Source organism: Anser cygnoides, chromosome 9 (genome assembly GCF_040182565.1).
Source record: "Anser cygnoides isolate HZ-2024a breed goose chromosome 9, Taihu_goose_T2T_genome, whole genome shotgun sequence".
Lineage (NCBI taxonomy): Eukaryota > Metazoa > Chordata > Aves > Anseriformes > Anatidae > Anser > Anser cygnoides.
The window spans coordinates 4,097,749-4,122,633 of NC_089881.1; the positions used below are offsets into that span (position 1 = coordinate 4,097,749).

Here is a 24,885-nt window from a genome sequence, read left to right on the forward strand (position 1 = left end):
TTTAGATAGAAAAGTTATGGATGGAGAAACCTTTTATTTCGTATGGTAGCAAAAGTCAAAAGGTACATAATCTCAAAGATGCATTTCTTTGCCTGATATTGTTAGTAGGATAGGGAACCCCGGAGCTTTGATGCTCTGTGCTACAAAAGGAGCAGTGCTATGTCCCAGGGTTGGGAGTGCCTTCTGGATGGAGGAGGAGGGAAAAATAGAAACAGAGGGATGGTAAATGGAAGTGCAGATTGGAAGAAAGGGATTTTGAAAGTATCCAGACAGTGTGGGAGGGCTCAGGAGAAGCTTACAAATGAAGGGGAAGAAAATATAATATAATGAGAAGGAGGTGCATGCACAACAGTTAGTATCAGTTACAACTTCAGCACATACTTTTGATCACTCGGCTTTGTTTCTTTGAATTGAAAATTTCTGTGGCCTGACCTCTGGCCTCTTCTGTCACTTCTTCTTACAAGTGATGGAGAAAGTACAGGCATGCTATAGAAGTATTTGAGCTTTCTGAGTACCAGGTAACTCAAATACTGGAAACAATCTTTCCACAAGAATTTGGAGATTAACCCAGTGAAATTTGGCCTTGGCAGGCAGGTTGGAGATGTTTTGCAGCCTTTGTAGGGTTCCATGCTGTTGTGATCAGCCTACTAAGCTAGGTAGCTCAAACTTACCTGTGTCAGGGCCTTTACAGACACCTTGAATGGACTTTCTTGTCTGGAGCCAACTTCTACATGAGGATCTACTACGTGAGTTTGAAGAAGTCAAGGAGCAGAGGAGTCAGACTTCCAAAAGTACCTCTGAGGTTGAATGGATTTCAAGGAATCTTCTTAGTTGGCATTGACATATCAGGGTGACTCTGAGCCTAACGCAGGGATGTTCTCGTTCTCTGTTTTGGTAGTGTCTAGCACCAAGAGCTTTATATTTGGTTGAGCCTTAAGCATCAGCTTAAGAAACATAATGCTGATTTGTAGTGTTATGTTCAGTCCCGTCTGTTCAGGGCTACCAGCTGGCATTGCTGTACTCACTGTGGTGGATCTGTTGGTCGATACGTGCCCTGTTTGGGCAGCAGGATGAGAAGACGGAACACTCCCTTCTCCAGTGTTCCTTCTTCCTTATGGACACGGGTGTAGAGCTCGGTCGGTCTTACGCCTGCAGAGATTCATATGCAAGGGGTAAGATCAGCTGATCACAGCTGCAAACACATGGAATTTATAACGGATAATGAGCCTATTTAAGCAAGCAGAAAACAATGGTCTGATAAGAGAGTGCACTGCACGCTGATTATATGAGAGCTGGAAAATCCTGGTTGTGGAAAACCTGTAGAGTTTCAAATAAATATGGAGACCGGCGAAGTTCTGTACTCTTTCAGAACGTGGATGCTAAAGGAAATTTGGAGCTGATGTTTTGCCACTGACTTCTGCATCTAATTGACCTATCTGATCTTGCTTACTGTCCACCCATTGTGCAGCTGCTAGTGTGGCTCCCAGCTCCCAGAAGAGTGCACAAAGGGCACTTCTTTTTTGTACACTCAGCTTTCCAGACACATGCAGGAACACCTGTGTGCATCTGAGTGCTGCCTTCCCTCCCCTGCAAGCACAGATGTCACACTCAGAAAGTGCACTTACAGGGGTTGTGACGCAGAACAACATGGAACCAAATGAAGGCAGCTTTTGCAAAGCTTGATGCAAGAATATATCCATGGACACGGATCTCGTTCTTACCTCCACCCCTTTGGTCGCCTGTAACTGAGGGGAGGCACCCAAGGCCCCCTGTGCAATGTAATGCGAGAGCCTTTTGCAGCTACTGTGTTTGCCAGTATTTTTATATTCACCACCTATCAGAACCCAGCAAAACAAAGAGCAGCCACTAGAAAGCTGCTTCTAAACTTTCAGAACAAGTCTTTTTCATGCTGGGGATGCAAGGAAAGGCCTCGGTCTGAAACGGTCACTTATCTGCCTGTTAGAAACAGGAGGCATCTATTTCTTGAACCTCTGCCTTTCTGGAAAAGTTGGTTGAAATTGGCCAATGGCTTCAGAAGTTACTGGAGGAGAGGGAATTTATAATCAGACACAGACAAGCTGGCTTTATGTGACTACATGAGCCTTATTTCTTTAGGAAACCATGGTAAAATATGTGGATAAAGTTGCAGTAATATTAAGGTTAGAGTTCATGCTGGCCTGTATTTCTCTCCTGATTTTTCTGGCATGATGGTGTTAGTCAGCCTGGAGCTTTTTGAAACTTTTTATGGCACATGGAGAAATTTTCAAACCCAGCTTCTCTATCTCCTCTGATTTTTCCTTGATGAACTTAGTCATTAGGTGGGAAAAGCAAACACTTTAAAAATAGAGGAGCCTGTGTGGAAATGTTGCTGGCTGGAGTTTTTTGTTTATTTGTTTGTAAAAAGCTTAATATTGGCAGAACTTTCTGATTCATTATGGTCCTAAAACAGCATTAAAGCATTCTGGCTAGTTAGATTCCTTCATGGCTTGCCAGGAGTCCCAATGCCATAATGATGTTACTCGAGAAAGGAAACATGCCCTACATCTGAGAGCAGGGCTGGGTACTGCATCCTGCATGGTCAGGGAGTGCCAACTGTGTTCTCCCCACTGCATTTTTTTTCTTTCAGCCTGGTCTATTGGACTATAAGGTGCCTCTAAGGACTATTAAGTCTACAGCAATGTGGACAGACCCAGAAGGGAGAGAGCTGGCAAGTATTTCAAGGGGGAGAAAAAAGCACTGCCTGACATCTGTGGACTTTGCTTCCAGTGTTTGAAGTAGGTACAACTGCCCACATAGGAATCGATTTCCAGCTGCTTGCTTGCCACAGCATATCAAATAGGTCTTGGTGGCTTGAATGGAGAGCTACCTGGCTGGTACCTGACTGGTTTCCTCACCAGGTTCAGTGTGTATGGGGAAGGGCACGCCTTTTCTGGGAAGTATAACCTATTGCAGGCTTCGGCCCTGTGTATTGAATAAAGGGATGATACCAGCTGTGGCAGGAGACACACATGGCTTATTTGCTCCTACAAACGAAACAGCTCTAACAGGAAAAAAAAAAAAAAGTCTTAACAGAATTAGCTAAAAAAAATGTGTCAGACAAAATTGTGCTTTGAATGCATTATAAGAGCTTACTGTTTTGCAGTGAGAAAAGACAGTCAGGTGTTGATAGCATGTAGGAGGCAAGAGCTGTTATTAGTGAGTGGGAAGAAACACATCGAGTGTGGTGTGGGAGTAGGGCAGATGGGAATGAATCTAGAGGCTTTTTTGGAATTACTCATATTCTGAATCATCTTCCTACAAACTTACTCTCAAAGCCTCTAGTGCAGCACACCATCACCCTCCAAGGTCCCAAAATATTGCCGTGCTGAGCATGGCATGAGAGGGATGTTGAGTCAGCTCCGTGTGCCGTAGTAATGTGAGGTGTTCAGTGAGGATTTAAGTAACTATTTCAGCCAAGTAGGCTGTGACACACAGACACAGGTGGGATGCATAGTCATTAATTCAAACCCTCTGTGAGATGACAAAAAGGTAGTATGTTGTTTTTACAGTAGTTCAAAGCGTCTGTGCAGATCCATTAATGGAATAATTTCCACACTCACCCACTTGTGAATGCAAGGGCTTGGTTGCCTGGAGTCTAGCAGCATATAAGCCTTGGTTGGAGCCATGGAAGTGTGTACAAGTGGCCTAAGATAGCCCAGAATGTCTACTGAGAAAGCTGTTCCTTGGACTCTACATACATACTGCATGCTCTGACTGGAGACGGATGGTGATGGTGTTGTAAGTCTGGCCTGGCCCTGCAGCACGTGGTTTTGCCTACACCCTCTTTTGAGCACCACTGTTGCTGTCCAGGCTCCAAGAGTTGCAACATGCAACGACAGGTGGACTCAGGGCCACAAGTTTGGTGCTGCAGGTGTCGGTGTACCCAGACATTGACAAACGTGAGCATGCCGCAGGCTGGGAGTAGGAGCTGCATGGAGGGCAGCCAGGCTGCTAGAGAAGGACCTCGTGCCTCCCACCAGCTCGGTGACAACGTGGCAACTCAGCAGCATGCAAAAACCAGCAGCAGTGAGGTTTCCCCAGGACTTCCTGACCTCAGGGGCTGTACTGGGTGTTTGTATGCTGAAGGCTTGTGATGGTTGATCACTGAGGCACAAGGTCCTGCCTTGTGGTGAGGAGCTCCGGAGCAGTATTTTTTATCGCTTGCTGCATCAACCTGCTGCCATGATGGGAAAGTTGCAGAAATAAACTTGTTTAGGAGCAGGTCCATACAATAAGCTTATGACTCTCACCGAGCGTATGGTGTTACGCTTTTTATGCACAGCTATGTCCTAAAAAGTGCTTGGCAATTTGAAGAAAATGGTAGAAGCTGTGAGTCTGTTCTGTTATCTTATCCTGGCCTTTTCAGAAAGAGCTTTCGTAGTCCCTTGGCTAATGCCTGACTTCTGCAACTGCTTTAGGGCTGATGTGGGCCACCTTCAGTGTCTCTCTTTAAATATTAAAGCTAGGCACATTCTCATTAATGGAAAATACCAACAGAAGCAGGTTGATAAAGCTTAACACAATGAAGCCTGTTTTCTGGGCTTCTCATAAATCCATTAACTTCTTCATTAATGGATCCTAATTCTGAACTTTTTGGATCATATTCTAAAAGACAAGAGTACATAATTTTAGCAGACTTGCTTGCGACTGTACACCTTCCTGTTTGTTGCTTTTATTTGTTGCTAAATGTGCTTGTAGCTATATTTTTACTTCTGCTGCTTTTGCCTACTAATCTATTTTACCCCCAAAGGCCTGAGGAAGATTTATATTACAAATTTACACTTCAACTTCCTAGCACAAAATGGTGGTTTTGCTCTCAGGTTTCAGGACTGGTGATGAAAGGTATTTCCCACAACACTTGTGAAATTTACATGAATATGCACCTCTGTGTGAAATTTTGATTGCACTTCATATGTAATATTACATTTATTGAATATTCTTTTTGAGGCTTATTATGGAGGGATTGTGTGATGCTTCATGACCTTTGAAATTGATTTTGCACACAGTTACATTATGTCTATCTATCTATATAGATGGGTAGCTAGCTAGATATTAATGTATTTATAGGTTATTTCTGGGAAACTGTTATCCTTTCTGCATAGTATTTGGAAAAGAAGAGGAAAGAAGTTGGCAGGAAAACATATTTTCATGTCCAAACTCTCAGGTGGCTGAAAAGTGGGGAGAAGAGAGAGGAGGCAGAAAGGAAGGAAGAAAAGAATCAGCAAACAGTCATAACAGAGAGGCAAAAGCACACATCCGAAAAAAATAGAAGCTGTAGATTCCTTCTGTGTTTTTCTGAAACCCTGAAACGACATAAAATATGAAAAACTCAGGCTAATTGAAAGCATTATATTGATTGGCCCCAATTTTCTTTCTTTCTTTGTTTTCAATCCAGCCTCTCTCATTATAACCTCTTAAAATAAATAAATAAAAACTCTCACTCTATAAATATCTGAAAGAGTCAGTCTTATATAATAGCCCTTTTCTTGCAGAAAAATTTATCATTATAACAATACTGTAGTAGTTTTGCTGGCAGAATCACAGCCAATCAAAGCTATTACAATAATGGAACATTGCATGGTTTTGGAAATTAAATGAGTAACCATGGCACTGAAATGTCTCTTAAATCATATTTGGTGATGTATTTTTCACCAAATGATTTGCACATTATCTCATTCCATCTGAATTCTATTTTCATTATAATTACACCATTGATTTTTTCCCCTTTTTTTGTTTCTGCAGCAATTTTGCAATAGAACTTCCCATCTGCTTTCACTTTTTGTGAGTTTGATCGTATTTGTTCAAGAAGCAGATCTGAACCTTATTTTATCACGAGGCATAATTTAACAGCTGACTAATGGTCAGACTGTAAATTTTGCTGTAAATAGTTAGCATGCTAAGTCGCAGCAGTGAGTAATACTGTTATTAAAATCAGTAGCTGAGCTATTTTCACTCCGTAAGAAAGTGGCTGATGCAGTCAGTGTTCCAAGACCTAGAACCAGCTCGGGGTCTGGGACTCCTCAGGAGCTTCACCTGTTGAAGAACCACGAGAGCCAGGCATTTCTCTGTAAGAAAGGATAGAAATCTGTAGGTGTGTCTTCTCTGCACACATCCTGAGTCTTTCCTGGGGTGTTTGCATGCACCTTGGACCATTTCTGGTAATGAGCTAATGTGCTTGCTTGCCTTTGATGTGAACCATGTCTCCTGTTTAGGGCAGACTGTTTAGTAGTAGAGCTCTCTGAACAATTGGCAGGGAAGATGAAATAGAAACTGGAAAACAGAAAATAAAAAATATGCGGAGAAGATAAAAATATATCCGTTGTATGAAAGGCTTGATTTTAACTTGTAGAGTGGAGATGGGACTTATTTCCTTGGGGAAATGGAGTATTAGTAAAATCAGAGTTCATGAGGTGTTTGCGTGAATGTTCAGCTTTGAACAAAATGTTAGGTGAGGAAATGTATTAAAATCTCTTCTTGGTTTTCTTGTTTCGGTTATGAGAAAATGTTTTTTTTTCAACTTTTAAACTTTTGTTTATATGAATTTTTATAAATTTTATGTATATAAGATACTAGAGTGCACGAATATAGTTTGCATCTTAGTAACGTCCTCAAAATAAAGTGACAGAATTGAAGCAAAACAACTATTGATACCCAGAGAGTGAGTATGGATTTGCCCAGAGGTATGTCCAGCCCTTGAGAAAGCCAGTGGTGTGGTTGCACGTTGGGGTCCAGTGGTGCTTGAGGTAGTTCCAGCAGCGAGGGAGGTGCAGAGACAACGGGGGGGGGGGGGGGGGCGGTGGGATTTGTTTTGTGAGAATGACCCCGGTGCATCAGAAGGGCTGATTAGCCTGGGCACAGGTTCACCCGAATACAGCTCTGCTGGGCTGGGATGTCTGCAGGATGCTTTGTGAAATCAGGTGGGCTCACCACCAAGGAACACCATTAGGTTGGGTATTTCCTCACCTCTGGTGTGGGGATTTGAATGCTATTTCAGGGCACTGGCCTAGTGATGGGGTTGTTGGCTGCTCTTGGGGAATGATTTCTCTGCTCAGAAATTCCATCTTGTACCCAAGAAAATGTTCCAGAGAAAGTCAGTGTGTGTTTCCCTGCCAAAAGCTTTGGTTTCAACTAATTGGCATTTTCTTTTGAAAAACAACTTTGTCAGAAAATGACCAAGCAGCTCTGGTTTCACACCCTCTGATCTGCCATCTTTAATCTGCTTAATGCAATCAGGGTTCCAGTAGTACTTGTTGCTGGGCTTTTAAACATCTCTTAAGCTCCTTCTGCTTTCGTCTAGATTTCTCTCTTACTCGACTCATCTGCAGCTATTTTCTTCTCCTTAGGGAGAGTCCTAATCCTGTTTCAGTCTCTTTTACAAAGGCTGCCTGCTGCTTTCCTGGCTTTTCTTACTGCTCTTTTTCACCAGAAGCACCCATAATGAATAAGTAATGGGAAAAAATCGGGCAAACCTATTTTCAAACTCAAATCAAGATTACACTGGAATTCAGGAAAGGTTCACATCATGATTTCTTATGAGAACTGGATCTGATTCCTGATTCCTCTGTCTGGTTTGTATTTGCTGTACTGTCTGCAAACCAGTATTTGCAGGTAATTTCAGCAACCAAACCACTCATGTTATTCTGACTCATCCCAAGCTAGATTTTGCTCTTTATCATTCCTACCTTTTTTTTTTTTCCCCAATCTTCTGTTTTTAAAATTAATAAAAATTTGTATCTTTTACTCTGCTTGTCACAGCATCCTGTTCCCTGAAATAACCAGATTTTTTGTATTCTAGACTTTGACTGGTGTTTGGAAAACTGTCAAAGATAACCGCTTTGTGTGGTATTTCGTGTTGAAAAGGGAAAACAACACATTATGGGTGAGGGAACTATAGGCAGAGTTCTGAATGTGGTGTGCTTCAGTGAACAAATGCATTTACAAATCTACTTGCTTTGATATAGTAGATTGCAAGAACACTTTACACATCTTTTTCAATGTGCCCATAAGTTACACAGGGAAAAAAAAAAACCAACAACCTCTAACTAAAACTGGCAAGTGTTCAGAAACCACAACTATTCAGTGTATTGCCTGACCATTTTAAAAATGTATTTTGCACTTTTGGTAGATGTTGTAATGCATTCAGCACAGTGTGAAGTCTTGGCATAGATGCTGGGTTCTAAAATAAGATGAGCTCTGCCTTTCAAAAAAGAAATGTTTGCCTGTGAAATACCTTTGCTATTAAGGGTCTTTGGGAAGAGGGGCAGGAAATAGGGGTGATGATGCTGCCGGCAGCAAGAACACAGATTTATTTTGAATTCTAACAGTCACAGCAAAGGATAAAACCCTTCTTAGTGAATGCTGAGTGGGCAGAATTTTATCCTCTTTGTATACTGTTGTCCTTTCCTACATGCTTCTTAACAGTCAAATCTGCTCTCAGTTTGTGTGCATGAAGGTGGCTTGTGATTTGGTAAGGTGGGCAGGGGTCTGTCCCACAACAAGCTGTGTTTCCGAGACCGGTTTCTCCTCTGCCGAACGCACATCAGCAGCTCCTTGCCAATGGCCAGGGGAAGCCTTCACAAGTGCTCGTGGGCAGGCTGGCTGTTAGCCCCCTCTCTGTGTGCACGGCGCCAGATAGAGGTGCAGAGCACCAGGGGCTCTGGCAGGTGTCACGGGGATTTGCTCCCCTTCAGCAGGCCTGAAGCCTTGCTTTGGAGCGAGGTGTGCCGGTGTAACCAGCGAGCTTGTCACTGTGTCAGTAATGCACCTGAGAGATGCCATGCCACGTATTTGGCTCCCGTCCTTAATGTCTGCTGCAGAATATTCAGACTGCACAGATGCTAAATTTTTGGTAAAGGTGAGTAGGTGTTAGGAGAGAGAAAGGAAAAGGGGGGTTAAGTAGGCCCATGTGAAACCTGTAATGAGCTCCAAATATGTGAAATTCGTACTGTGGCAGTGTGAAGAAAACCTTTGAGCACAAATGAAGCCCACCGAGCAATTTGCCATCCATTCTTGGTAATTCTTGCCAGCTTGTGTCAAGCTGAAGATTTATGGCTCCTTCCCAGGTTCTCCTGTGATGTGTTTTGTCCATTTGGTTTAACCGTCCTTGAAAGAGCCTGTGGAGCCTCCTCGTCATCTCTAGAGAAGCAAGAAGTCAGACAAAGCAGAGCAGGATCCTTATCCAAGCCCTGAGGTGGCTGCCCTCCAGGCTCCACCAGTGCTGCAGCTCAGGAGGAGCCACTGGGAACTTTACAAATGTGACTTGAGGCACTGGTGCTTGCTGGTGGAAGCTGCAGTGGCTGTTACAGCATTGCTTCACACAGGGAAAGGTAACTGTTAACGCTGCTCTATTTTAGTTGGAAAGTACACTTCTCTGCTCCTGGAGTACTCCCCTGAGAAAGAAAGAAAGAACCTGGAGAGTGGCTTTAACCTCCTCAGCAACAGGCGAGATGAACCAAGTCACTTGGCCTCAGGACTTCACTGAGGACACAGGGAGGACAGAGTGACAGGGCGTCTTCACTCTCTTATGGCCAGCACTGGCTTTGAGGTTCTCCTTTTGGCTCCGAACACTCCCCATTATGTGCCATGAAAATCAAACAAAGTGAGGAAGTAGAACCAGCGATATGAAATGTCCTTTCTAGGTTGCACTTTGTTTTTCTCCATATTTTCATTTCTTCTTACTGCACAGTCAGGTTGCAGCTGCTTGGTGCAAGAAACCTTTCTCACGCTGAGTGCCGACCACATTTGTGTGTACCCCACGCTGCTCCTGGCCATCCAGAAGCATCTCGTGCGTTCCCAGAGCTCTGCAGCTCACCGTGGGGCTGGCTGGCTGTGTGTGGGCAGCACATGCACCTCCTGGCGCTGGCGTGGGATGTGGCTGTAACGGCTGCTCCAGCACCCGCCGGGCAGCATGGTGTTTTGGGCACTCCTGCCAAAGGCCTTGTTGCTGTGCTTCAGGGTGGTCTCCTCGCTAGGACGACCTGGTCCCATTACCTGGGTTGTCGCCTTGCCTTCCTCTGCTGCTCGTGTGCGTGTCCCACTGCCATGTGCCACCCCTGCGTGGCCTGTCTGGAGGCTGCCGTCTGGATCTCTTCACGTGCGTGATTTTTGTTTCAGGACTGAGTACAGCCTCATCACAGAGACACTGCTAAGGAAAACCTGCTACACCGGTGGGACAGATAAGGCACCATTTTCTGTTTTGCTGCATGGAAGCTGGCCACGTGTGTTCTTTCCTCTCAAAACAGAACAAATTCTGCCTCAGATACTCCTGCCTCAAATCCCGTAGTGTTTCCCTCCCTTGAACACGTCCCCCCCCTTGTGCCCCGTGCCGATGACGAGAGCAGCGTTACGGCTCGCCCTCAGCAGTGCGGTGGGGTGTTGCACCGCCAGCACTCTGCTTCAAGTCCTCGTTTCTCTGTCAGCCCTGCAGTGTGCAGCTGCTTGTGCAACTGTGTCGTGGACTAGAATAAAGCCCTCTTGGCTTAAGTTACCTTGTTTATTAGGGCTCCAGGGAGATGTTTTGTGGCTCTGGAAGCTTGTCTCATGTGCTTCCCTGACAAGTGCTGTCCCTCACTCACAGGGCATTGCCTCTGAAGTCCTTCCAGCTACTGGCTGCACCTTCTGAAGTATCCTGCTGGGAACCTGCAGCTCCTTCCCCGGGCAGCATGAAGGCAGCAGCCGTTGCTACTTTGGGAGTGTGGGCACAGCGTCCTCCCTTGGCAGGCTCCCTGGGGCCCTGCTATGGCAGAGTGCGTGCTTGGAGGCAGGCCTGGCTGCGGCGACCTAGCCCGGCAGTGGCTGCCTGCAGAAAGGAAAGGCATCGGTGCTTCAAAGGGGATGAATTGCGTCTCTGGAATACATTAGGTGTTGCAGTGAGCGTAAAGATGCCCTGCCGCCTGGCCGCACGATAGAGGGACCATTTGCTCCTGCTGCTGCCTGCGGGTTGGTGAGAGCCTGGCGGGGAGCGCTCACAGGGCTGCCGCCAGGCTGCCAGCATCCCCTGGGCACCGTGCTGAGGCTGGCCCCTGCCCAGGTGTGGCAGGGAGGGGAGGAGGGCTCCATCTGGCCTCTTCTTTGTCTTGTGCACCCCTGGGAAAGGCAAGCGTGATTTAGCTCCAAAGCATTAAACAAAAAACCCTGAAACACTATCCCTCAAGAACCGTCTAACCCTTTATGGCTTAATCTAAGCATGCCTGAGGATTGATGAGGAAAGGATGTTGCTCCTGTTGGTAATTACAAGTTTGCTCCATTCAGTGTTTTCTATTCTGGTTGCTCCATTTCAGCATTTAAACTTTGTCTTGCGTGTGTGCAAATGCTTTCTGCTGTGTCAGGAGCTTTGCTTAGCTATTCATGTGCTCAGACCCTAGGTAGGATATTTATCCTTTCAGGCAGATCAAAGAATTATGTTTGGTCGCTTGGAATAGTTAAGCAGGAAGAAAGAAATCTCTTAACAGTGATGACACAGTAGAACTGCTAAGTAACAAATACAGTTATGTTCATATGCGTGCATGTCCCGCTAATAATCACTGTTGCCAATGACACAAAAATGCATAACAATTGAAATCTTCCTGTTAATTGCAATGGCTGTCAGTCAGCCTGTCTTGCCAATGAAATTTTTCTATTTCAGTGATTAACTCCCTGCTATTCAAGAGTGACAGAGATTCTGTCAGCAGAAGGAGAATACATAAGTGTTGCTTTAAGAAAACGAGTTTTGGCCTGGGTGATAGGACTAAAATGAAGAATTCTTCCCTCCCCACAAGACTAAGGACACACGAGCTAACTGGTAATTACTGGGATTCATTCAAAACTCTATTTCACACGCAATATAAGCATGTGAAATACTGAAGACAGAATAGGAAATGTTCTGAAATGCAGGTGCTCTGTTTGTAGATTGAGATGTGTGGACAGATAAATAAGGTTCAGTTTAGGAACAGACATTATTGCATATTGAAGTGTTTAGAATTCAGACAAAGAAACGTCATTCCAGCAGCACTGGGTCCACAGGAGCAGGGTTGTGATACATGGAACAGATAAGGCTCAGCGGTGCAGAGACAAGTTTACTCTTTGCAGTGTGGGGCTATAGAGAAATGCAAAGGAGCTAGCTCTGGATGAAGGCAGTATAAAGCAGAGCTAGCCTGAGCTCATTAGCTTGGGCATAATGCCATGCTAATATATCTGTACTATTCCCTGGACCCGAGCTAATGGCTCAGCATGGTGCTGTGCTGGGTACTCACACCAGCTGGTGCAGGGATTTCTGCATTGTGTAGTGTGGATGTGCCATAAGGTTTTCACACCAGCTCTGTAAGCAAAGCAAAATGACTTAAGGGCAAGATATAGTCCAAGATTTTGAAAAGCAGGGATGTTTAAACCTGAGTTCCTAAATCCTTGTTTGTACTCATCAGGAGGAGTCCAATGTAAAGGTCATAGCAGTCAAGGAGAGCCTTTACAATGCCTGCCACAGGCTTTGGATCAAACTCAAGTACTCAACAGTCTGGAACACCTTGTAATTCGTACAGATATAATTTTTCAACACCATTTAATTTTATCTCTGGAAAACACGCTTGTTGAGCTAGTCAGTCAGCTGCTGTACTTCCTTGTGAATTTATCAGGAGTGAAAAGGGACTCCCAAGCTTCTACCTCTGTTCAGTTAGCAAAGAATATCTATGGGCAAAGTAAAAGTGATGCCCCTTTCTCTGTCTCTCAAACCCGAGGAACAAATGGTAGATGGACAAGAGACAGAGGGTTTAGTTAACATTATTTAATAATGACCTATCTGACCACCTCTGCCTGAAGCTCTGATTTTTCTATAAAAAAAAAAAACAACACACAAAACAACCACCACCACCACCAAAACAAAACAAAACAAAACACAACACAACACAACAACTGGGGGCTAGTGTTTGAGTCATAATTTTATTCTTTTCACTGGCTTGATTGTTCCTACCAACTCACTCCTATTAAGGTTGTAACTGTAGATGCCAAAAAACAGAAAAGAGACGGTTCAAAATATAATTGTGGCTAAGATGAATTTGGGAAGTGCTGAAATTGAAGAGCTCAACTGTCTGTGATAGCCAGATTAGATCAGATTGCTCAGTACGCAAGAGTGGGGAATTTGAGTTAGGTTTTAGGTCACCAGAGTCACTGCACTGTTAACTCCCAGCACAGGAGTCAATATGAACCAACTGATATACATAGGAAATGCAATATATTCCAGTGGGAGTTTTGCCCAAGAACTACAAGTTTGGCCTAGGAAGAGCAGGAGATAGGCAATTTACATCTGAAAAAGTTATATATGATTTCAGAAAATACCATACAAACAGTAAGACTCCAGAAAAAGAAATCATTTTCACTGGGCAATCAATGCCCACTGCAAGTAACTGTCCCAGTCCAAAGCAGGACTTGTACCATCTCTGCAACAGACAGGCTGAATGATTTTTTGATACACAGAAGCCTGCAGCACTCTTGTAAAAATGGGTTCTTATTTACTGATTGTTCCATGGCAGAGACCGGTATAACTCCAGGGAAGTACATAATAAAATGTTTATAATGTCCACTCGGGAATATAAATTTTTCCAAAATGTTATCTGGAAGGATTGAAAGAATGAGAGTAGGGTCAGAAGTGTGAGAGTAGGCATTAGACACTTTTTCATTGCTAAGACTCCTGGCATGTAAATTATATATATATTATATATATTTTATATATATATATATTTAACATTTTTAACATTAACATATTACCACTGAAAACACCCAGGAGGTAATTAAAAAAATCAGGTATTTATTATGCCCCTTTTATAGCTGAGGAAACTGAGGAAGAGAGATTAAATGTCAAATTCTTTTAAGCAACTTGTGTCTCACAGTAGGTCTAACCTGAGATTGTTGTGCATGTGGTAATTCTTACCTCAGTACTGCTCTTCCCTGTAGTCAAGGTCATTGATACTGCAGTGAAAACAAACAAACAAACAAAAAAAACCCCCACAAACAAACAAAAAAACAACGAAGCCAACACTAGAAATCAAGACTGGTATATTGGTGTATTCTGATTCCCACTTCTCTCACTCCAACAGTACTATATTTGACTTTAATAGCTGTTTTTTTGCCTCTGGAAATTCTCATATTTATAAGTGATAAACAAATCATGTTTAAAATTAAATTATGTTTATGATTACATAAACAAATGTATTTTCTGACACATTTCTATGATTTTGGAAACATGGAATATAAATTTCCCCTAGAAAAGTCACTTCTATAACACTGCTCACAGCTGAAGCAGGCTGTGTGGAAACATTACCTGCAAGAAAACTTGACGAGGCCCTAAGGTTAAATCCCTCTTTGCAAGTGGTAATAAACGGTAGCTCAGCTGCTATGTTCTAAAAATATTTGTCGGGTAAAACTGTTACCTTCCCAACAAAGAGAGAGTCTTCTGTGGTGCAGATGGGAGCACACAACTGTCTGACTTAACATGTGAGTAAGTGCCAGTGCCCTGAAAGCTGTAGTTTTAAAATTCAGATCATGTAGCATCAACAAAATTGTATTTGCAGTCTAAATAGAGAGCTGTGAGCTGCCATTGTAATCGTGGCAAATGCTAGTGCTCTAATATGCCCCAAGGACTGCTAGGACGTGTGCTATGGGACTGTAAAAAGAACTGGAGAATATGGGACGATGTTTTCATCAAAATAGGATTCACCATAAATATCAATCTTCCATGTGATCCTAAACGACTTCTCTGATGTAACCTTGATGATGACTCTCGAGTGCTTTGGAGCTCACAGGGAAGTCTTATTGAACTTAACAATTTTTAAAGTGCCTCTGTTAATTCAGAGTATAAACTGGCTGGACTGCTTTTCATCATCCCCCTCTTTCCCAGGTAGCTCTTTGGCAATATGTTTTTGGAGGATTTTGAAAAAAATCTGTGGCCTATTGCACTTTCTGACTGTAACAGTTTGTTTTCAATTTTTCACTTCAACTTGAACATTTTATTTATAACTTTTCCAATTCATTATTTCATTTCATTTCCATAATGCTTTATTTAGTTTCTCACTTGCAGGAACTTGTGGTAGGAGTGGGGAAAAAGGTCACTCCTAACCCAATTTTCTTTTGTTGGTTTGGAAACCACTTGTTGTTTCTCATGGGACAGCAAAGCTCTGGAGTTGTATGATTAAAAGCAGCCTCTCGTTGCAACTCAGTTTGCCTGTCAGAAGGTGTGTAGAGGGCAGAGCAAAGCTGTTGGCTTCTTTGGAAAATAAATTTAAGGAGTGGGTTTATAGCTTTTCCCATTTCTGCGGACAGTCATGTGGCATCCTTTTTCTCAGATGTCCCTTACTTTTTTGAGTGCTGAAATGGCTCTGCTCTTTCCGAAGGCAAAAATGGGTTGCAGACTTCACCATGTGCCCAGGCCATCTACCATCCCTGAAGTCATTTTGCAATATGAAATGATGTCCTGTAAAGCTACAGTTATCTCAGCAAAGAAGATCAGATGTTTCTGCTGGTGATGACTCTCCAAGGAGCAGCATTGCCTCCTTGCCCCCAGAGTCTGAATCAGAAGAATTTTGACCATGTGGCTGCAGTGGGTGTGCTGTGCCAAGGCTGGAACGAGTAGTTGTGTTGGTCAAAGACATTAGGCAACGCTAAGACCTGTTTGTCAGTCCTGGCTGGTACTGTGGACAGACTCTTTAGGGACAGTCCTTCAGTGTCCTGTAGGTGCATACGACTTTTGTCAAGAACACGCAGACGCAGTGATCTTCCTTCATCTGAAAGGACCGGCTGCACCACGACCTTCCTCTGGGTGATGAGACCCAGCAGCTGCGTTTGCACGGGCTTGGCTAGCGAAGGGCAGAAAGAGGAGTGTCTGTTGTTGGGAAAGGAGAGCTGCATATCATTGCCTCATGCCTCTGCCTCATAGCTTGCCCAAGTATTGTGAAAACAGTGCTTCTTTTTTGCACGTCGATAGCTTTGTTTAATACCGAGTGTTGTTTGTTTACTGCTAACAGTTCTGTTGCTGGTATGATGTGGGACAAGCAAGCACCTTTGGAAAGGACACGTCTTCTTCCCTTTTGTTTGAGTCTAAACAAATGGAGAAGAAAGAGGTTTTGCACTACATTTTGCTGACTCAGTGTCTTCATGTTCACACAATGAATGCTGCTGCTTTTCTGCTAGCGACAAATATGCTGAGATCTGGCAGAAGGTAACTGGGGGAATGGTGAGGAGATGCAAATGTTTTTCCTCCTTTAATTGTGCCTTTTTTTTTTTTTTCTCATTTACAAAGTATTAAGCAGCAACTGGTTTGGCGTTTCCTTTATTTTGATTATTGGTATGTGAGTCTCAGGAGATGCAAAACAACCCTATGAGGAGATTTCCTCATTTGTTTTGGCTCTGCTTCTAGTGAGGAAGCCAGTATGGGTGAGAGAAATAAATGGTGACTTCTAATGGGTAATACTGGGGAAATCTGAGATGAGCTGTACTGTATGGCATACTCCATGGAGCAATAAAGTTACTAGAGGTAATGATTTTCATTAGTTGCACAGGTAATCAATTTAGAAGTACAAAAAATAACTGTATATGAATCATGATGACTGCAGAATGGCTGATTTCAGAAAGACTTTAGAAGCATTACAAGAGTGGTAAATAAGGGATCCCCTAGATGACCGACCCAAAAAGCAGCAGTAAAAAAAGGAGATATAAAATGAAAAAAGAAAGCTGTTCATGTTGTGAAGGGTGCCAGCAAAGTAAGCCTGTGCCAGATGTGTGTCGGATTTACACAGAGGAGTGAGAGTAGTGGTGTATCCCACTAAGTACCCAAGAAATTTATGAACCGTATGTTTCCTATGCTATCAGACATAATTTAAACCATGATCAAACCTTTATGATTCCTGTTGTGTCTCTTAGCTGAAGCAGTCTTTTGTCCCTCTAACTATGGGGAAGTTACCAAAAGAATGAACATATTGAGAGACTTGGTAAAGAAAAAACAAAACATTTAAAAAAATCTTTATTTTTTTTGCAAAAGAAAATAATTCCCTAAATAACATAAAATCCCAAATAAATTTATGTATTCTTCTTTGTCTGTAGAAGAGTAGAGGACGTTGATAGAAGAAAACATGTTTCGAAGCTGGTCAGCAGCCTCTGTGCAACCACCTTGGGACTGGCTCTGCTGGGCTGTGAAGGTAAGTAGGGCCAGCAGCACCCCAGGGCTGCTACCTCCTTTCCCTGGGCTCGGCACACCACGACTGCTCTCCCTCTCTTCAGCAATGAGCTCTGTGAGATAAGGTGAGATGGGTCAGAAAAGTGAGGCATTAAGAAGCCAGCTTGATATTGATACCGGTGCAGTGGGTGTCCTGGCACTGAAAAAGCAAGACAGTTTTCAGGGTCATATAACCAGAAATGATGCCCACAGTTTGGAGAAGATGGCACTGGTTCATCTGTTTTTCCTGTGCCATTGGGAACTATTATTGACAGCTCTGTTTTTTTTTTCCTATCCATTCTGCTGGATCACTTCTAGACAACCTCAGCTGTATTTGTGTAAATATGCACATATATATTTGCATGCATTTGAATCTGTTTATCCCGTGTGTTATTCTTAGATATCTGAGTAAATGAAAGAAAAATAATTAATGCAGAGTTAACAAGGAGTTTTAAGATTTATTTGTATATTTTTAAACTATGAAGAAATAATTGCTTACTAAAAAGTATCTAATACTAAGGTGTTCAGAGAATATTGTAACCTACAGATGTGTGTCTGCTGATATAATATAGATGAGGTAAGGCGTGAGGAGGAGTGGTAAAAGAGATTATAGTGCAAATAGCACTATAAAATATTCTTTAGAGATTTTAACTGAGGAAAAATGGAAAAGAGTCAGGATTTCATACTCTAAACTTTTTAACTGATTTTTTTGCATGTCTGGTCTGCTCTTTCTTTGGACAATTTGATATATTTGGGAGTTTTATGAGGGTGATCCCTCTTCCTCCTTACTGTTGTTGTATGTTCAAAGTGAAATTTTTGTGTGCTCATAACTCAGTAACAGAAGCTGGAAACAGTCCTCTGCCTCACAGCCCTCAGTGAGAAAGAGGAGGCAGTGGCTATTTGAAAAAAAACAAGTCAAGTATTTTTAGTTTGGATGCTTGGAATATCATTAGCATTGTGGTAGTACTGAAGGACTTTATACTGGCTGAGCTCACATTGAAATTTCCTGTATATAGCCAACATACTGCAAAAGGATGTCAGTGCATATAAAAATCAACCTCAGAAAGCTTCTAATTTGGCGTTTTTGCATACAGAGTTTGGAAATTTCAACCCCTTCCTCCCACCCTGCCCCAACTTAATTTAAAAGCATTTCAGCTATAGTCTCTTGGTCTGTTGGACCAAAAATGCTTCATTTTATGCACCTTATTTAAAAGGTGTTCTTTACCTTAATAGCTTTCTTCTCATTTCCTTAAAGACAATTATGATAATTCTTTATCTCTACCTACAGACATGCAAAGTCACTGTATGAGTATGAGAAATTATATGCTGACAGGCAGAGACTTACCCCAATCCTGGAACCTCACTCGCCTCTCAGGAGGGCCCTGCTGCTACAGCAGGATCTGCTGTCAGTAAAAGGAAAGGGACAATTGGATCTGGCTTGGGCTCAACTCACTAAAGAAAGGAGCTCTGGGTATAAAATTTTGATTTTTATTCTTTTTCTGAGTTCAAAGTTTAGGACCATTTGGATTCAAAGGGTTTGGTTTGGCTGCTCCCAGGCTTTATAAACAATCTTACCATCTCTGTTTGGTTGCTTCCCAAGAGGCCACTGATACCCGTAAAAGGAGTACTAGCAGATGCAGCAGTTGTTATTTTGGCAGTAGTTAAAGGTCAGTAGGCAAGGTTTACCTGTGCTTAAAACATGAAGTTAAGGCTAGGGATTTTGGAAGGGTCTAAAAGAATTAGCCAATATATTAAATTTGATGAGGGTGTCATGCCAGTGCTCCTTATGCTTCCTTGAAAGTCCCAGTTTAGCTTACATCATTCTGGTCTCCTGGGCCAGCACGATGATGAATCACTGTAAGAAACCAGACAGGGCTGCTGATAGTACTTCCACAGAAACCCACGTTGAAGAAATATGTGGAATCAATACATTTCATAGTTTCCTCCGTCGGCTCCCTCTGGGCTGTGTTGCCCACTTTTCAGGAAGCAAAAAAATCTGGGGCACGTTTCTACTCAATACTGAGCATATGCTGGTATGGTTGGAAATGTTTTTCTATCGATGTTGTTGAATAAAGATGCTCAGTTGAGCATTTTGTTTTGGCTGAGTCTGCCCTTTCAGGATGCATGTGTAACCTCTTTGTGAATTACTGAAATAAAGGAATTGCCTAATGCGAAAGAGAAATTCCACAAATATGAAACCCTTGGAATGTTTTTTACATCAACCATTTCCTTTTTCGCTTGTGCAATGTGTATGGATTGTCAGCATGATGTGGTATGTGGTAACCAATGCATGCAGGAGGCTATTAATCTTCTTGTTACAGTACTGTGTTAATGGAAGATTTAGGAGAGCAGTGGAATTCTGTTCAAACACTCTCAGCTTGTAGTACTTATCTGCCTGTATGGATCTCTTCTAAGCACCCACAAGCCAGAATCTACTAACCTCTGTGTGTCAGCATACTCACTGCTTATACTCCTTGGGCAAATGGTCAGCTCATGGATCATGACAGCCTTTATTGGTACGTTCCCATTATTGGGAAGGGGGTTCATATCATCCTGGGTGTGCTCACAGTAAAGAGAACGATGGAAACAATTAGATCCGACCTACCAGCCTTGGGATTTAAATGCCTGAGGGTATGCGTTGTGCTTTTAGATAAGTAGGTTTTCAGTTTGCTAATTTATAGATCAAGATTTTATTCTCCAACAACTTGCCAGACATTGAGGCCTGCAGAATGAAGATTTGTTATACTGCAATTTTACTACAAGCACTTAGCCAAAAAAGGAGAGAATTCTGAAAGGCAAAAAATATTGGAAGAAAAGTGATTTATTAAACTTTTTATTTCCACCGTCTTTGCAATTATAAGCTATCACATTGTATGCAGTTTTTCTTTACAATGCTAATACTCCCTCTGGTATATGTAGGTATGTTTTTTTCTGCAGTGTTTAAAGACTGAGGCTTTTAGCAGTTTAATCCAAACCAAAGCATCCTTATCATGGGACTTGCCTTTAATTCACTCTTAGATGCTTTTTTCCCTGTATGCCAAATTAGATACCATTCTGAAGGCATGCATTCTTAATTAACATTTTTTTAATCAATGACTGGATTCTCAGGAGGATTTTTTTTCTATGCATCATTATTTTTCTCTTTCCACAGCAACTTCACAACCAGATTAAATAAACAGAAAGAAACACTTTGTGGATATTTCTTATGACAGCCTGCAAACCTGTGAACTTTTTTTATTTATTTTTAACTTGAAGCTGCTAATTGTAGAACTGTATAATTAATGCATTATCCACGACAACAAGGTTACATGGTTTGTGTTTAGCAAACATGCTTTTTCTGGAGGGTGGAAAAATACATAGTGAAAACACTAAGCTGTTTTTCACCACTCTGCATGACAGCTAGTCTCTCTGCCATCATTAGAGCTGTGTGCCTAATCTGACTCTGAAAAGGTACCCTGAAAATTGGCTGGAGCCCTACTATCATCGTCTGAGTCCACAGCTTGAACCTTGTGATTTAGCCCTCCAAGACGCACTGTTACAGCCAGATATTCTCAGAATTGGAATGTTTGCACTGCTAATTGGCACATTCCTACTCAGATTTGGTAGGACATGCTTATTTGTAACACGTCTTGAGAATTTACTTAATGGGTAATTGCTTCAACTTTCCTAAATTTTTCTGCTCACCAGCCTCTTTCTTTATTGTGCCTGTCCACTGCCCTTTCAGCATTTGTAATCTTTATTCTTCTTTTTTTTTTCTTTAATCTAGACTTCCTTCTGATTATTTCACGTTTTTCACTGGTTTGAGAATTTTTTTGCTCCCTGACCTTTTCATAAATCAAGTATGTGTTGGCATGTGTTGGAAATGATGGAGTGATTTCCTTATAGCTTGCAGCAAATTGATGTTGTATCGATGCTGACTTTGTTATTGCAGTCATAGAAACATTTAAAACAAAGTGGTTGATGCTTTCTGTATTCAGAAATCAAATGCAGTATGTCTAGGGATTGCTCTGGGAACTGGATGCTTGATGGTCCTGGAAATAGAGAGACCTCTTCTATTATGAAAACTAGAAGCTGCTTTACGACTTAGGCGGGTTTTAATGCATCTCTCAGTTCAAAGGGATGCTTGTAAATACCATAGATTTGGGTCTGAACTGGTCTTTTTGGCAAGTTTTGTTCATGTCAATTTTCCCCTCTCACTCTGATCATTTCATTCTCATGATGTGAAGACCTTAGTGATAGGAAAAATGTACTTCAGTCTTGGATGAGTTTTGCAGTTATTGAAATTATCATTATAAAGTTCTTGACCTCGGAGAGTTTCTTGGTGAAACTGTTACATCACCGTTCTGCAATGAGATCTCCGCAGAAAAACACGTCTGCTTTCAGGCAAAGTTTTTACTGGGTTTGCACTTTCCATGCTTCTGTGAAAATGCTGGAAGCTGTACAGGTGGCTTTGAGCGCAGTGTTTTTTTCTCTTGTCCTAACAATTTTGTAACACTAAATTTGATCAGCTTTTACCTGAATGACTTACCTGTTGGGTCAAGCAGCAGGCCTGCACTTACCAGCAGTTGGAGTGTGTGCAGGGAGCACTGTGGGAGAAGGGAAACCTTGTGCTACTCCCTTCCTATTATTCTGTGTCTATAATACATTGCCTTTCAGAACTGTCTTATCACAGCATCGACTCATTAGTGGTTTAATACAGGATAAGCTTCTTAGAGATAATCTGTTTACTGAATGTCCTTACCACTGTGCAATCTAGTTAATAGTATCTTTTGAATCTTTGTCTCCTGGATATATCTTTTAAACTGATCCCTGATTATTTATCTATATCTACATCTTTTGATGCTTTTCTTTAGACTTGTAGCTGCTTTGACATAAAATTACAGTGTCTGCTGAATACACTAGTAAATTAAATACTCCTGTGGGGAAACAAGGCAAAGCAACACTACTTTATAATGAGCTAGTGAGGGCAAATAATTCAGTCTGTTTGTAGTTGTTTAGACTTAAAAATAATTTTGAGCGGTATTAGGGTAGGACTTTTCTAAAGAGCTACTCTTCCACCAAATGTTGCCACATTCTCAGCAGTGCTTATCAGACAGCAGTTTGGATATCCAGATGTTTCCCATCCAGCATACTGACCTCCCTGAAATCTGGCCCACTGCTTGAGATGAACAGAAGAGGAAATGGATCCTGGTGATTCATCCTCAGATGGCTAGATATGAGTGGAAAAAAACCTTACATTTAATCAGAAAAAAAAAAAAAGTGGGGGGGGGGGAGATGAGGAAAGAGCATTACAAAAGAAAAGCTGAAGAACAGAAGGTGGAAGCTGTGAGAAATGTAAAGTAGTTAGCCGGTTCTATCTTCAGAAACAGCTCGATGTAATTCTGCATTGATGGTTCAAAATACTCTACATGTCTATCCTGACACAATAGCAGCTCCATCAGTTACTGAAGAAGACAATGCTAATTTGAGTAGCACGTGGAACCTTTGTGTTTCCTCTTTTCTCCTGGTAGTTTACATGCATTTAAAACAGAACCACAAATTGTCAAACAGACTTTTCCTTTTAAAGGAAAGAGTCTCAGGCTTCCCAATACCATCAGTGTTTGAGTGTCTTAAAAGAGATTCTGTTTTCTACAAAAAGAACCAAGTTTGAGTCATATAGATAACCGATGACATTTTTTCTCTGATAAAGGTTCAAAGTGAATCTGACTCACTGATTAAAAAACTATATTGTACTCTCTGTACTTCCTGCTTAAATGATCCTTCCTCTATTGATGAAGCCTGGATGCCAAGGCTTTAACCACCCTGTCTGAAACCTCATGGGGCAAAAACAGATTTATATGCTACACTTAGACTAATTTTGTTACAGTGGTTATTGTATCTGGTTAGGTCTTACAGAGTGATAAGCAACAAAACCACTGTACTTGGCGGGTATTGCATCGTAGTGTAAGGCATACGAGATACTACAAACATGAATAAAGTCTTGTAGGAAAATCTAGCACCTTGCCAGAATTTTTATTTTGGGTCTTCTCTTATCTCCTTTTCTTTTCTTTAGTTCCTTAGCTGCATTCACAAAAGCAGATTAAAAAAAAAGGCTGGGGTCGATACACATGTATCAAGGTGGTATTCATTCAGATATTGTTCAAAAAATGAACAGTCAGATCTTTGAATAGGAGCAAGTGATTCTGTAATATTGTAGGCAAATTACGCAAAGTTCATTCTTTGCAATGATAAATAATATACTTATTCCATGGGGTGCTGAAACTATTGTGTACATCAGGAGGAAAAAAAAAAAAAAAAGATGAAAATAAACACTTCCCTGGCAGTGTTTTTAGAAATGCAGTACCTATTCTCGCTTGTGTGGACTGAATATTGCTATCCCAGTTAGAATGCAGTTGCTACATGCTGCGGGAAAAGGGAGAAGCGGTTCTTTGCAAGCACTTTAAAGCTACTATTGAGTTTCTGTAAGCCCAGAGAAGTCTAGTACCTCCAGCCTGTAAAACAAGCTTCGCTATTTGGCCTCATTCATGTTTAGTCTGTTTCTTCTTGGCAAAAGCACTTCAGTGACGGTCTCCACCAGATTGACTCTAAAGTGTTTTCTTTACTTGCCATCTGTCTGGACTGATTGGAAAAAGTAAAGTGGGGCTTGTTTAGAAAAATATATAAGCAGTTCATTTGGCACAAAGTTTGTTATAGATGTATGAAAAGCAGCTGGGTCCAGCTCAGGAGGTTAAAAAAAAAGTTTTATTACAGAGAGATGACTTTTCATGTACAAGTTCATGCACTAAATGTGTTCTTTCATATCACTTACAAGAAGTGACTAAATAAATTAGCTATGGCATTTAATTAGTTTTATTTGTGTTTTCCCAGGCCACTTATAATATTACAGGTGTGAATAGTGATCTGATTTTCAAATGTTGCCAGTTATAAGCATAACTTTTAAGAGTAACAGAATAGGGTTCAAAGCTTAAAATGCTTTCTTTCACCTTAATTCAGCAAAGCACTTAAACACATTAAAGTTCGGTGTTTTTCTAGATTGCTTCTGTTTTTTACACGTTTGTTTGCTGAGAGGCCTGCAGTTTTGTGATTGTTTGTTGGTTTGGTTGGGTTTTTGAACGTTGTGGAAGTTTTGCTAAAGACAGCTTAGAATAGCAATGAAATCGTTTTCACACTAATGCTTTCTCCAAATACGTGTGTGTTTGTGTGTGTGTCTATGTGTATACAGAGAGAGCATAAGCATGCTCCCGTGATGCTTTTTTCTCCAGCTCTGTGAATTGCTCAGCTTCATCCTTATTAGCATTCAAAATCCGTTAAGTTTAGGAGGTCAGAGTCAGGCTTTAAACCAGCTATGTTTGGCCCAGTCTTTTTTCTCCAAATGCTTTGTTGTAGTAGAGTTGTCTTTTGCTGTATTTTTACCAGGAGTCTTACTTTCTGCCTTTATTGGCTGAACCTCTGCCACGGTGAGTGTGAAGCTGAGCAAGAGACATTTTTCTGTGGTTTCTGAAAAAAGAGGGAGGCTGAATTCCAATAGCAGAAAAACAAGGAAAACAACAACAACAACAACAACAACAACAAAAACACACCAGCTTTCTACCTTCTGAGGAACATTAATTCTTGGTGGGAATTCTCTACTGTATTCATTGTAACGCTCCCACTTGATCACAGCTATCTTATAA

At 41.7% G+C, this 24,885-nt stretch overlaps 1 long non-coding RNA gene across 1 annotated transcript in view; it reads left to right on the forward strand.

The window, feature by feature from the left end:
* LOC106036254 (uncharacterized) overlaps positions 1-24,885 on the forward strand; it is a 272,871-nt gene that overhangs the window by 51,936 nt on the left and 196,050 nt on the right. The window contains exon 6 of the long non-coding RNA XR_010833503.1: positions 17,101-17,195. This is a non-coding gene — a long non-coding RNA (uncharacterized lncRNA). The remainder of the gene's footprint in view (positions 1-17,100; positions 17,196-24,885) is intronic.